The sequence below is a fragment of the Tachypleus tridentatus genome, chromosome 8 (genome assembly GCF_004210375.1).
Source record: "Tachypleus tridentatus isolate NWPU-2018 chromosome 8, ASM421037v1, whole genome shotgun sequence".
NCBI classification, from domain to species: Eukaryota; Metazoa; Arthropoda; class Merostomata; order Xiphosura; family Limulidae; genus Tachypleus; species Tachypleus tridentatus.
In genome coordinates, this window is record NC_134832.1 from 12883093 (window position 1) to 12896393 (window position 13301).

The following is a 13301-nucleotide window of genomic DNA, read 5'->3' on the forward strand; positions in this document are numbered from 1 at the left end:
TTTCAACTTGAAAAGTTATGTTTGTTGTGCCAGATTGCGGCCTGAATTATGAAGAGCATGAATATATATATAGACAATGGCATTAATTAATAAACTTCTGAGACATATTTTTGAAGTTATTTAAAATATAAAAGTTTCTATTAATATTAATAAACTTTATAGGTTATTGGTTTGATCGATGACGTGTCAGGCTTAAAAACTTCAATTTAGTAGCAAAAAATTTAGTTCAATCACCTCTTTTTACTGCGACAACCAAATCTTCGTAGATATAAAAATTGTGTGTTTGTTTTTCTTATAGCAAAGACACATCGCGCTATCTGCCGTGTCCACCAAGGGGAATCCAACGCTTGATTTTAGTGTTGTAAATACTATAACTTGCCACTGTACCAGCGGGGTACAGATATAAAAAGAATTACATGTTTAATAAAAAGAAATAGAGCTTACTTCTTTTCGACACCATATCAGTATTTATGTACGAAAAAAACTAATACACAAAAGTTCTCATTTTATAAATTTGATATCAATATGACTTTATATAATTTTGTATATTACGCAACATCATTTTCTTAGGCTGGTGTTTCCTAAACTTTTCCAACTAGAGACCACTTTATTTTTGTAATTTTTCATGGGGTCTGGCCTCCTCAAATACCTAATTAGGTAATTTGCTAAGACACGGTTAAGTTTGAACATCAAGCTGGAAGCAATAGTTCTATCAATACATCATCGATTATAAAATATACAGGTGTTTTCTAGTACTACTGTGAAAAAAATAAAAGAAATTATACTTCATTGTTATTTAATCTTTATATTAACTGTATATTTATTAATGATCTTTTAAAAAATAACTTACCTAATGAGAAGGATGATATTGTTTTTCATCACACAACAATTTCAAATCAGGAGAGAAAGAAGTCAGTTTGATCCTCAAATCTTACTCAACATCTAATCTGTTCCTGTACTTGTTTTTATAAGAAAACCAACGTTGAGAAGCCGTGTTCGCATTTATAAGTCGTGACAAAGGGCATCAGAAATCTCACTGCTTTTTCTGATAAATTTCGATACTTAGCATGACAGCTTAGCCGAGAATTAGTTAACAAGACTTAACTAAAACAGGTTTTTAGTGCAGTGTCACAGGAGTTCAATAATAGAATCAATTTTTAATTAGTTGTAAATCTTCGAAGGAGAAGACGTAACGTGTGGTCTAAATTTACGGTATTACACAAGAATCTCGAGGTTATCAACAGCGTGAAACTTAATCTCAGACTCTCTAAATTTCATCAAGTGAGAACACTTTAATTCCTGAGGAACTGAAGGTATAAAGACAAATAGTATGACAATATATATTATTACAAATGCAATCAATGATATAAAATAAAAATATCAAATAAAAATAGCATCTTGTATCTTGAATACAGCTATTATTTTTTGTTGGATTATACAATAATTTTATCTGTTATAATTATACTAAAATTTTCCTGTGATACAAATTTGAATAAGAAATGAAAATTATTTTTTTTGAATAACGCAGACACGCGTTTATATAAGCAAATTTCAGGGGACTGTGAAAACGAAATTTATTTGCTCAGACAAGTAACATCCTATTATGTGATTAAGTGAGTTTAACAGTTTTGAGCTCTATCAGCTCACATTGGCTCATTTAAAAGCTTGATGTGTCTGAGTGTAGTAAACAACTTGCTATAAATTGTATTTACTCGCAAAACTTTGTTCTCTTTCATCATACTTCCTAGATGCATGTACCTAACTAGAGACGTTTAAAGGTAGGAATTTTAAGTTTAATGTGTTCTGTGAGAGTTAGTATATTTTTAATGAATATACTCCTGTAAAGGATACACTATGCACTACCTTATCACAGTGACGATATGGTGGATAGTTAATATGGTTTCACTTTGAAAAGTTGCCCCTGGAATGGCCAGGTGGTTAGGGTATTCGAATCATAATCTGAATGTCGCGTGTTCGAATCACCGTCACACCTTGGAAGCGTTATAACGTGACGGTCATTCACAATTATTCGTTGGTAAAAGAGTAGCCCAAGAGTTGGCGGTGGGTGGTGATGACTCTTACACTGTTTAATTAGGAATGGCTAGAGCAGATACCCCTCGTGTAGCTTTGTGCAAAATTTAAACAAACAAACACTAGGGGAAAATCTTGCTTCACTAACACTTTTACATTATTTAAAAAAGTTACTACTTACGTAGCTCATGGCAAGGACGTGAATTTGGTGTAGCTGAGTTTTCAGAAAACATTTGACAAAAGGTTTGTTGTAAAACTTCTACATGCGTGTGTGGGGAGATAATTTGGCTTATTGGAATAGAAAAGTGGTTGGATGGAAAAAAAGCATAGTTTTTATAAACAGAGTTCAATCGAACTGAATTAATGACATGAATTGGATTACTTTGGGTCTCTGTGTTAGGAATTTTTATCCATTTGATTTACTTTAGTGGTTTAGATTAAAGTATACTAGATAAATTATTTTTATTTAACGATCGCATAAAGGTTTTGGATGTTGCTTAATGCGAGGATGCTGTTGCTTCTTTACAAACGAACTTAGATTATTCATTAAGATGGGTTTCAATTATAAAAATGTAAAATAATGCATATAATTTATATGGGAGTTTGATATGCTGACATATCACATTTTCTACTTATTTTTAGATATATATAGAAATTTCAGACTCAAGGATGCGTTATTTTTTCAACTCTACTAAATCCTTGAGTAAAAATCGTAGCTTAGACCATAGTGTTTTAGTTCTGAAGTGTTCAATCTGAAGAAAGTTGAAACTAAACATCATGTAGTAGATAATTAACAGTGGATTGTCTGTGCAACTATGCAGGCTGCATTTAATTTTTGTTTTATAATAAATACTGCGTTTGTTTCACTCAAAACGTACCCAGTCTTATTGTTTTACACAGACACACACAAATCAGCCATGTTTATAAATAGAGGCTTATACATAAATTTTTAGTCGACCTTTTTTCAGTAGTTTTAACTATCTTATGCTTGTGCAGAAATCCATTCACCTGAGAATATTATGAATAAATAGGAAAGTCACTTTAAGCTGAATCTCATTCTGAAGTAATATTCCGTTAAATGGCTTAGAATTTCCGTTATGAAAAAACAATGTATTTGTTTCTCACTCACAAATAATCATTGGACTGGAGAGAACACGTGAAAGTGTCGAAACTTCTATCCGTATAAATTTGGAGTTGTTTCGTTAATGGGGATTTAAATTGAACTCTTGAATAAAATTGAGTTTAAACAAAACTTTTATTATTAGAATGGCTTATTGTTAACATAGGAGTACCCATGATCAAGACGGTGACTTTGTTAGAGAGAGGCAGTTACAAGAAAGGCTAGTTAGGTAAAGGAGAAGTCGTCTCCTGTACATACAATTTTGCTCATGATGCTGGTCAGACTGTACCTTTAAACTCAGGGAGATATTCTAATGTTTCAATTACTCAGATTAAAGGAGTAAACTGTACCCGTAAGGATCGATTAATCTCATCATGGAGAGCCGAAAGCTGTTGGAGTGGAGTGGTGCTTGACTGGTAAGACAGTATATGTGGAGGTATAGGCTATTTCCAGCCAGAATACAATGGTCACAGCTTTTGTCCAGATAACCAGATATCAATAACCTTTACTTGATACTGGTAGAGATCCTATGAGGGAAAGCTTCGGCCAGCTTCATAAGTCCCTGTGAAAGAGATCGAACAGATTACACTCCCAGTTATCAAGGAAACGACAAAATAGGACTTAAAACAGTTCCTAAATTATTTAAGTCAGGTTATTGTCTAGAATGGATGGATTCAGAAATAGGTTGCTCAGTACATGGTCTTTTCTTAGATAGTCTAGCTTTTGATACTTTTGAAAAACCTAAAAAAAGAGTAGCAGGTAAATAGGTAAATAGTTGTGTATGTGGTTAATCACATATTTGACCTGATGGACAATTAAACACTATATCAGGATGAGTTCAAGGCTGAAAAGAACACTTTACAATAGTCTTTGCAGTTCAGGGGGATATACTAGTCGATTAATTGAAGGATTTTGCAATGAGCTTGTGTGACAGTACTTCGGGATAAGGGATATTTTCATGCTTACTGAAGTAATGCTCATTACAACACAATCTGAAGTGTTAACTTGAAATCAACTGTCTTTGAGGAAGAAACCTGCAGCAGTATTTGTAGTGACATTTCATTTGGCGAATGGTGCCATGTAGGTATCTCTACTAAATTAGCGCTCAAACCTAACTAAAGGTCCAACAACCAGTTACACATGAGGTGCATACCACAGTAACTTCTACCTCTAAGTTATGTGACATAACAAGCTCTGCTCAAAGTGGCTCAGAGTTCAAGATCCACCTATTATGCAACTGGGACTATGCCTGTATCTGTTGTACTTATGTAGTGGTGTGGTACTGTTGGAGGAACTGCCCATACTTTGTGGACCTTCAAAGACAATGTGGCTATAAGTACCAGCCAAGAACCAGCTAACCCATAACACAAACACATTAATAAGCAGTAAAATATGAAGGTTGTCCTTGTTGGCTGTCGTAGTAGTTAATCCTGTACAACCAGCAACAAACGGTGATACTGTGACAAAAGTTCTGTAAAACTTACAAAGCTCAAGTCGTAATTTACTAGTGGCTTGGAGAAGCACAACAACCTACTTGCGCCAAAGTGTTTAGTGGTCAGTCCAGTTTTGTCAGAGCAGAGTGGAGCTTGTTATGTGCTGAAAAGGCTACTATGTTGAGAGTTGAGTTCCTGATAAGATACAGAGGTGAAAAAACCCTAGAGGATCTTGCAGTCATTGAAGTTTTCTGAGGAAATACATTGTTATGGCCATTAAATACTGATTTCATTCTGGAAAATGATAATCTAAATATAAGAGAAGAGGTGGATCTACATCTCAGACTGTCTAGGAAGTGTCACTCACAAAATAAAAGAAGTAATATCAGGTTTTATATATAGAAATGACAACATTGGGATGAATGTATTTGCAAACCTCTCCATTATTTTTGTGGTATAATCTAGATAGACCTTATTACATCATTTCTATAAAATATAGTTATAGAAGTCATTAAAGGAGCTACTAGAGGAGCAACATTAGGATTCTGACCAGTGTGGACACTCTTTGCTGTTGAGCAAGCTCAAGCCTGACCAGAACTAGAGAAGAAGTAAAACATGGATACACATAACCCTGTGGCACTTGTATGAGCAGTTACAACTGCAATAAGGCGTACTGTATCATTTATATCAACCCACAAGGTGTGGTGCTTAAACACTGCTATAGTTAATGTTCCAGAGAGCTATGTCGCAAGCACATCTCTAGTCTCCACACACTCAAAGGCTGGATGGCAATAAAACGTAATTCACAAGTGTGCCAATATTTGATAGTTTTGCTTTATTTGGTTTGTTTTGAATTTCGCGCAAAGCTACACGAGGGAAATCTGCGCTAGCCATCCCAAATTTAGCAGTGTAAGACAAGATGGAAGGCAGCTAGTCATCATGACCCACCGCCAACTCTTGGTCTACTATTTTACCAAAGAATAGTAGGATTGACCGTCACATTATAACGCTCCCACGACTGAAAAGGCCAACATGTTTTGTGTGACAGGGATTCGAACCAGCGACCCTCAGATTACGAGTCGAGTACCTTTGCCATCTGGCCATGCCGGTACATATTTTATAGTGATTCATTTGACAGCTAATGAGATAATATATCCAGTACCGGTGTTTATGTTGTATAGAGAAAAGGTAAAATTGAAAAAAATATATCGGATATTCTCTACAGAGGATAATTTTAGATATTTATGATATATTCTCATAGACTGTGAGACGCCATCAGCACATTTGAATTTATTGGTCACTTCACAAAGTAGGTCAAATTATCCATTAATTTTCTAGCACAGACTCTAGCTGTTGAGTCACCCATGAACTGGATAGCATGGTTTGGAGCACTGACGTAAATACATGCAGATCATGGAGCTAACTTCAACAACCAACAGTTCAAAGAGTTGTATAAAGTGTTAGGTATAGTAAAGTCTCATTTCATCTTACTATGCACGATCTGATGGTGTGACAGAATTGTTTGTGCATACTACCAAATGGAAGGTTGTAAAGCATACTAATCTCAACAGAACTAATTGGGATGCTCACTTGTCATATGTGATGATCTCTTATAGATCAGTGACACAGGAATCTACAAACTGTTTATCAAACTTGCTCATGTTAAGATGCGAAGCATTATTTCCCAAAAATATCATCTATGATCCTAAATCATGAAGAGAAGATCTCCAGTGTTCTAAAAATATGTAGAGTAGCTGAGATCAATTATGATTCGTGTACATGTGTTTGTCTGACAACAACTCTGAAAGGCAATATGTTGATAAAAATGAGATGGTGAAAAATTAGATGCGCCAATATGGCGATTGAATGTGGTTGTTGTATATACCAGTGGCGACTTAGATCTAGTTGGATTGTCTTATATCCAAAACTCTGATAAATTGGACCTATAATTTATGAGTTTAATAGACGCAAGACACGTCAAAGTGTGTAGAAAAACTTGATAAACTGTGTCTATATGTTACAAATGAGCCTTTCGTGCACTACTTTGAACAGGAGTTTGGAAGAGAAATGGACGAGTAAGAGAAGAGTGAGTGCATCATCTGAACCTAGCCTCAAAAGATAAGCAGCTGCAAAAAGTTATCTAACAGTCTAAAATGAACTAAATGACAAGTTACTGGAAATTAAAGTGACCACCAATTAATATCAGCAATTAAAAAACAGTGTTGGCTTCATGATTGAAAAGGGTGAGACTGATAATTAAAAACTAGAAAGTACATGATGACTGAAATAGTGCGGTATTGCTTGTTTTTCAAGTTATCAACTGATACACATTGCAATGTATGCATTACGTTACGTAATATTCTCATGAATAAAATGTAAGATAGCCAAGTCGTCGTAAGATTACAAATTAAAAGGTTGTCATGATTCCTTGCTTTCCCCACATCCAAGTGATGACATGAGGGACTGTGGTTGTTTTATTGTGATAACCACGTTTGTGAAAGCTAAAACTGTCACTAATTTAAGAAACCAAAAATTGAAAGAAGGTGATATTATTTGTTTTGTAGGATATCAGACAATAACAGCCGCATAATGTATGAACTACATGTTGTACTGCCACTCGATTGCTGACAGTTAGTACAATTGCTAATGGGGGTGAATTTGGAGTGAAGGAAAGTATAATCCTTATTTTCCAAGCTGTTGAATGTAAGAAAAAACGTATGTGTTACATTCTAGAATATCATTCGATTATCGAGAATTAGACAGTTGTATGTCCACTAGGATGATGAAAGATATCTAATTAGATAACTAATTTCCCCTATATTATGACTATCACTAATATTAGGGTGTTCTATTTTTGTTATACCATGTAACTTGAAGGGAAAGAACAATCTCCCAGGAGTGGGATTAATGGTGTTTTGAAACAGCTTCAAATTGCCTCAAAGGCAAAAGAAACAACAAACACTTATTAAAGGAAAAAATAACCTATATTTTGTATTTAGTAATATTTGAGCCTCTTCTGATACACTTCATTTTACACCAAACTCACTTTTTGACTCCAATTTAAGAATCTTAGAGCCATCACTTTAGTTAGGACAATCGTGTGACTGAGAAGTCAATCGTATATTTGGTTTCGTGTTGTTTTGAATTAAATTTTGTGCAAAACGTCTCTAGTGCTATTTGTACCAGTTATCCTTATTTTGGTAGTGATAGACTAGAGAGAGAGCAAGTGGATAATACCATCCACTGTCAACTCCTGGGCTATTATTTTGCAAATTATTACTGATATTGACTGTAACATTATAATGACCCCATCGCCGAAATGGCGGATTGACAGTTATATTATAACGCTTGCATGGATAAAATGGTGAGCGTGTTTGATAAAGGGAATTCGAATTCACAATCTGTAGATTGCAAATGAAACACTCGAGCTAATAGACCATCAATGATAGAAAAAGTGCTGTGACCTCTTATTTTTCAAGTTAATCAATGAATCTTTTTAAGTGAAACATTGTTTAATGTTTCAAAAAATCTTTCATGTAATTTGGCTGAATGGTAAAAACTACGCTGAAAAAGCCACCTAGTACTCACTATAGTTTTCATTGTTTTCTCTGTCAGATGTACAGTCTGCATGGTAATCCAAGATTTCTTTTAATGAGTAATGGAGCATATTGTTAATAATACGAATTCTACTGTTGCAAAATATACTTTTTGGTGAAAGTATGTTTGTTTGGAATGAAGCATAAAACTACATAATGGGCTATCTACGCTCTGCCCAACACGGTTGTCAATACCTGGTTTATATCCCATAGTGACGGTTTACATCAGTGTGAGTCTGCACACATACCGTTGTGCCAATGGGTAGCATTTAGTTTAAAATATTAATTTGTCTGAATTGTACCAGCGATTCTTCTCTTCAAAAAGCCTGAATAGAGGCTAACACCCCTTGAACATACTACTCGCTACTGAACGTAGCTTTGCTGGTTTATACTGTAGTCTGCTGAAACTATATAGACTACTAGAGCACTTGGTAAAGTATACGTATATGGCAATATACATATGTAAATAAATACTTCTGTGAAACTCCATGTGCTTGTTAAAAATATTACCCGAAGTTCTTCAAAAAGGTTTTTGAAACAAATTGACACAAATTAATCAGTTACACAAAGATTACAGCAATACAAAACGCTAACAAAATAAGAAAGAAATGAAGATAAGAGATTTAATCTCCACGTTAAAAATTGATGAATATGGAGCTATCTGCAGTAATTTACTTGAAAAGTAAAGTTAGAAAATTTTTTGTACGTATTATTTTCATTAAATGTAAGATATTCTAAGTTTGACGTTAAAATGTTTGGAGATAGCGAATATTTCACGGAAGAGAGAAGAAAAAGAAAGAAATGCACATTATAACTAGTTAGATAAACTGCCACTTAATCTGAAGCTTGAGGAATAAACTCTGTCTGGTACTTCTCATAAGTATAGTTCAGAATATATATACATTGGCTTCATTTAATTCAAGTATTAATGAATAAGTAAAATTGTCAATAGAATGTGAAAGCATTATGAAGAAACAACAGCTGTGGTCATCAGATGACAAAGCTACTGGCGTTTGATGAGTCTCTAAGGGATAATGTGATTATAGTATCTTAAGTCATTATAAAATGATTAGGGTGAGTGGCCACCTTTTTTCTCAGACCACTTATTATTATGAAATATTATAGTTTGATATAAGTCAATATACAAGGTAAGAAAAATCGAATTTGTTAAGCATGGATTTGAGAAATTAATATAAAAGACAATAAATAGTTCAAGAAAAGCAAAACTGGGAGGTGTATAAGTGAACAAGTAAGCCAAGAGAGGTGAAGTGGAAAAAGAATATATTACCAATATAAAACTATTTTTAAACCTGTGTGCATTTACCATAGTAACAAAATAGCAATGTTATTTTTCCATTGGTATGAATCAATTCCTGAAATACAAGCTAAATGAAGTTGATGGCGATAAGTGCGATCGTTATAGCAAAGAGATGTCAGAGTGTAGGAACAGAAAATTACAAATGATAGTATAGATATCACAAAATCATATGCATGTGGTTTCCTCGTGATTGATATGGTTATGTTAGGAATATTTTTATGCTAACTAAAATATTTTATAAGCAGGCGATTCATTTTTTTCCATTACAAAATATAATTTAAGCACAAAAATCAGCTCTAAGTGCAATAAAAGGTGGAGGGTACTACCTGTACGGTGAAACCTGGAAATTTCACCATAACTATTGCATAATTTGTCAAGTAAAGAAAGTCTCCATTGAAAGCAATAAAGGTATTGAACTGACTTGGAAGAGACTGTGCAGGAACCTGTTCTATTCCTAAAACCTACTTTACCTACTGGAACTGGGAACTGACAACAAGGTAGTATGAGAGGGATGAGGCTGGGTTAGAGAGTGTGTATTGTGTATTCCTGTTGTTTTGCAGGGAGAACATAGGGCAGCACAATCACAGTCTAGTGAAGTGGAAGTCCATGGATCAGAAAGTCCTCAGATTCTTTAGGCAAATGTTCTATGGGATAGGTGTTAATGAGTACAAATGAAGCCTATAGATATATCACTTGACCATTACCTGATATCATAGTACATGATCATAGTCACATACTATAATCTTTTTAACCTATGCACTATGCTGAAATCTGTACCAATTAGAATTTAGTTAACCTTGCATTTTAATTTGAAGTATCAGACCATACTTTACTCATGGTTAGCCTCTTTCCGTATTAGTTAACAGGTAATTAGTTTCCTATCTTCTAGTGTTGTTTAAGCCTTTTTTCTAATTTGGAGAATTATGAATCCTTCAAGGTCTGTCTTCTAGATATGAAACCTATGATTCTCATAGAATGTGTAAAACCTCTTTAAAGAGTAAACCAATGAAACCATTAGAGTTGAATTTTCTAGGCTTAGTCTGACTTGCAAGGTACCTGATCACATGGATGAAGAAAATTGTTTAACAACATATTTGGTAAAAGAAAACTCACTGAATCTATTATGATTCTGACTCCTTCAGTGGTGGAGAATCTTTCCAGCATTGAATGAGTAGTTTCTCTATATCCAAAATGACAAAAACAGTGTTAGCTACAACATTAAAGGAGTTTAGTTTTTAAGCTATTCAGCAGCCATCGTTATTGGCACCACTGATACAGTGAAGGAAAAGATGAATCTTGAAGAACAAGAGAGCACAGTGATCTGCTTCATTAATGTGTGAGCAATCACCATCAGGTAATAACCACATCAACAGGACAACTACATCTCAAATCCAAAGAAGAGTTTTCTGTCACCAAGTTGTCTAAATTGTCATCCAAGTCCCAAAGAGACATAGAAGGATAGGTTAAGGGACAACTCTAAACTTAAAGACTGTGACAATGGTTAATCAAATAAGCTGTCTACTTCAAAGGGCAAGAGTAACAACCGTTTTTCATTTCAGCAGGACCTACAAAGGCACTGTAGATGAAGCATCAATGGCAAAGATGTAAGTGTTCCAGGAACCATCGCAGAATATAGTGGAAATGCAGCTTTTAATCAAACTACCCAAGACTGTAATGGTTGCAAATGAACGCGATGCTACAAGTAAGGTTCAAAAACAGAAACACAACTTATTCACAATACGAATACTTAGAAATAAATTCGACATTGTTAATAAACAAATGCTTGGCCAGGTATTCATTCCAATATTAATATATTGTTTACCATAAATATAAATAAATAAATAAATAATGGAACCAGGATAAAAAACCAGAAAGAAAAGTTTAGTTCCGAAAAAAAATACTACACTTACAATAGTAATAATAGTAAACCTTTCAATATCAATGACGATATCGATTGACAAACAGCAATAATTATTCCTCCAGTGACTATCTCGAGACTCTCTCTCTTAGTGAAGCTTTTGGTAGGATATTTATTCACAGAATACGTCACGATAGTACAGCCATAATCATAAATTTACATAACTTTCTGCCCCAATAATAATATCTGTACGTTACTATGAGATGAATCTGGTGTCAATTCCATCACAACCACATATATATTCACTCAAAATAGAAATGATTATGTAGAAGGTGAGTTAATATTGTAATGCAACTAAAATTCACAGATCAATTAAATGGTAGAATAAAATATTCAGTGAATGGTAAATACAACCATGATAATAAAAAAGTAGAATTTGCTATCTCGCACTGTCTATTGCTTGAGAAGATCCAGTTGCTCTAAAGACGCTGCCAAGAAATGAGCACCGAATAAGGAAGAAAAATAAGATGTAGAGAGAGTTATAGTGACGAGCAAAGTACAATGTTAATTTTAATGGTAAGCTAAATTGTAATTAATCCATTGCTGAAAGAATAAGAAATAAAATTGGTGAATTTAGAGTGGTGGTAAGAAGAAAGAATTTTGATATAATGAAAAGAACTGAAACTAAAATATAAATAATTTCGATAAAATATATATTTTTTCAAATACAGAGTTATAGATTCCTTAATGGAGATAGAGTACTGAAACGTGTAGAAGAATTGGCTTTATATGTAAAATGTGAGATATGATCTGTTTAACCGGACAGTCTTTAAAATTTAATTTTACGTTAATGATTAGAAAAGAGAAGGCTTTTAGTTGGAATTTGTTACAGATGAGGAGACAAAGCTGGTGATATTAATGAAACATTCTACAGTAAGCTAAGTAATTCAGCTGTTACTGAGGTTATAATTATGAGAGATTTGAATTTTAGGCATTAATATTAGAAAAGTTACATCATGGGTTTTAGAAACTGTACGGGGTGGTTTTCTTTAGTTTGTCTGTTTGTGAACTTCGCGCAAAGTTATATGAGGGCTATCTGCACTGGTCATCTCTTATTTAGCAGTGTAGGACTAGAGGAAAGTCATTACCACCCACTGCCAACTAACTCTTGGGCTACTCTTTTACCAACGAATAATGGGATTAATCGACACATTGAAACGTTCCCACAGCTGAAAGGGTGAGCATGTTTGGTGGCACGGGATTCAATCTCGCCACTAACAGATTGCAAGTTGAGTGCCTTAACCATCTGGTCATACCAGGCCAGCTAGTAGTTAGGGAAACTATGTTTTGCTGCATAAAGAAGTAAGGAATAATAAGAGTTTATTTACAAATTTCAACAGAAAAAAAAAATTAAAAATGTGAAACAAAAATGATTTACTTTGAATTAGACTTATTTGGAGATAAATGTATAAAAATGTTAGAAACAAATTCATAATATTCAAGATGGGCATATTTTTTTATAGACAGAAAGTTTGATGGAAGTGAAAACTATGTTGGTTTACAAAAAGTTTAAAAGATAATATAAAGAAAAAATTATAAATATAAGTTTAAATTGATTACAGTGATGGGAGAAATGGGGAATTATAGATTAAGAGTGTTGGTCGAATGGGAATTTAGGAAGTAAAATGTACATGAAAAAGGACTAGCTAAAAATGTAATAATGAATAGTAAAGATTTCTTCAACGGTATTATGGGTAATCAAAATTTAAGGATTGGAGTAGGGTCTTAAGGGGTGATACAAGAAGGTTAAAACTTGATGATTTTATGATGATTGTGTTATTAAACTGTACATTTCCTTATTTTTATTTGTTACTGAAGATTCTAAAAAGTATCATTCTCTTGAACGGTTATTAGATGAATAAAAGACTACATAAGATGGTCGCAT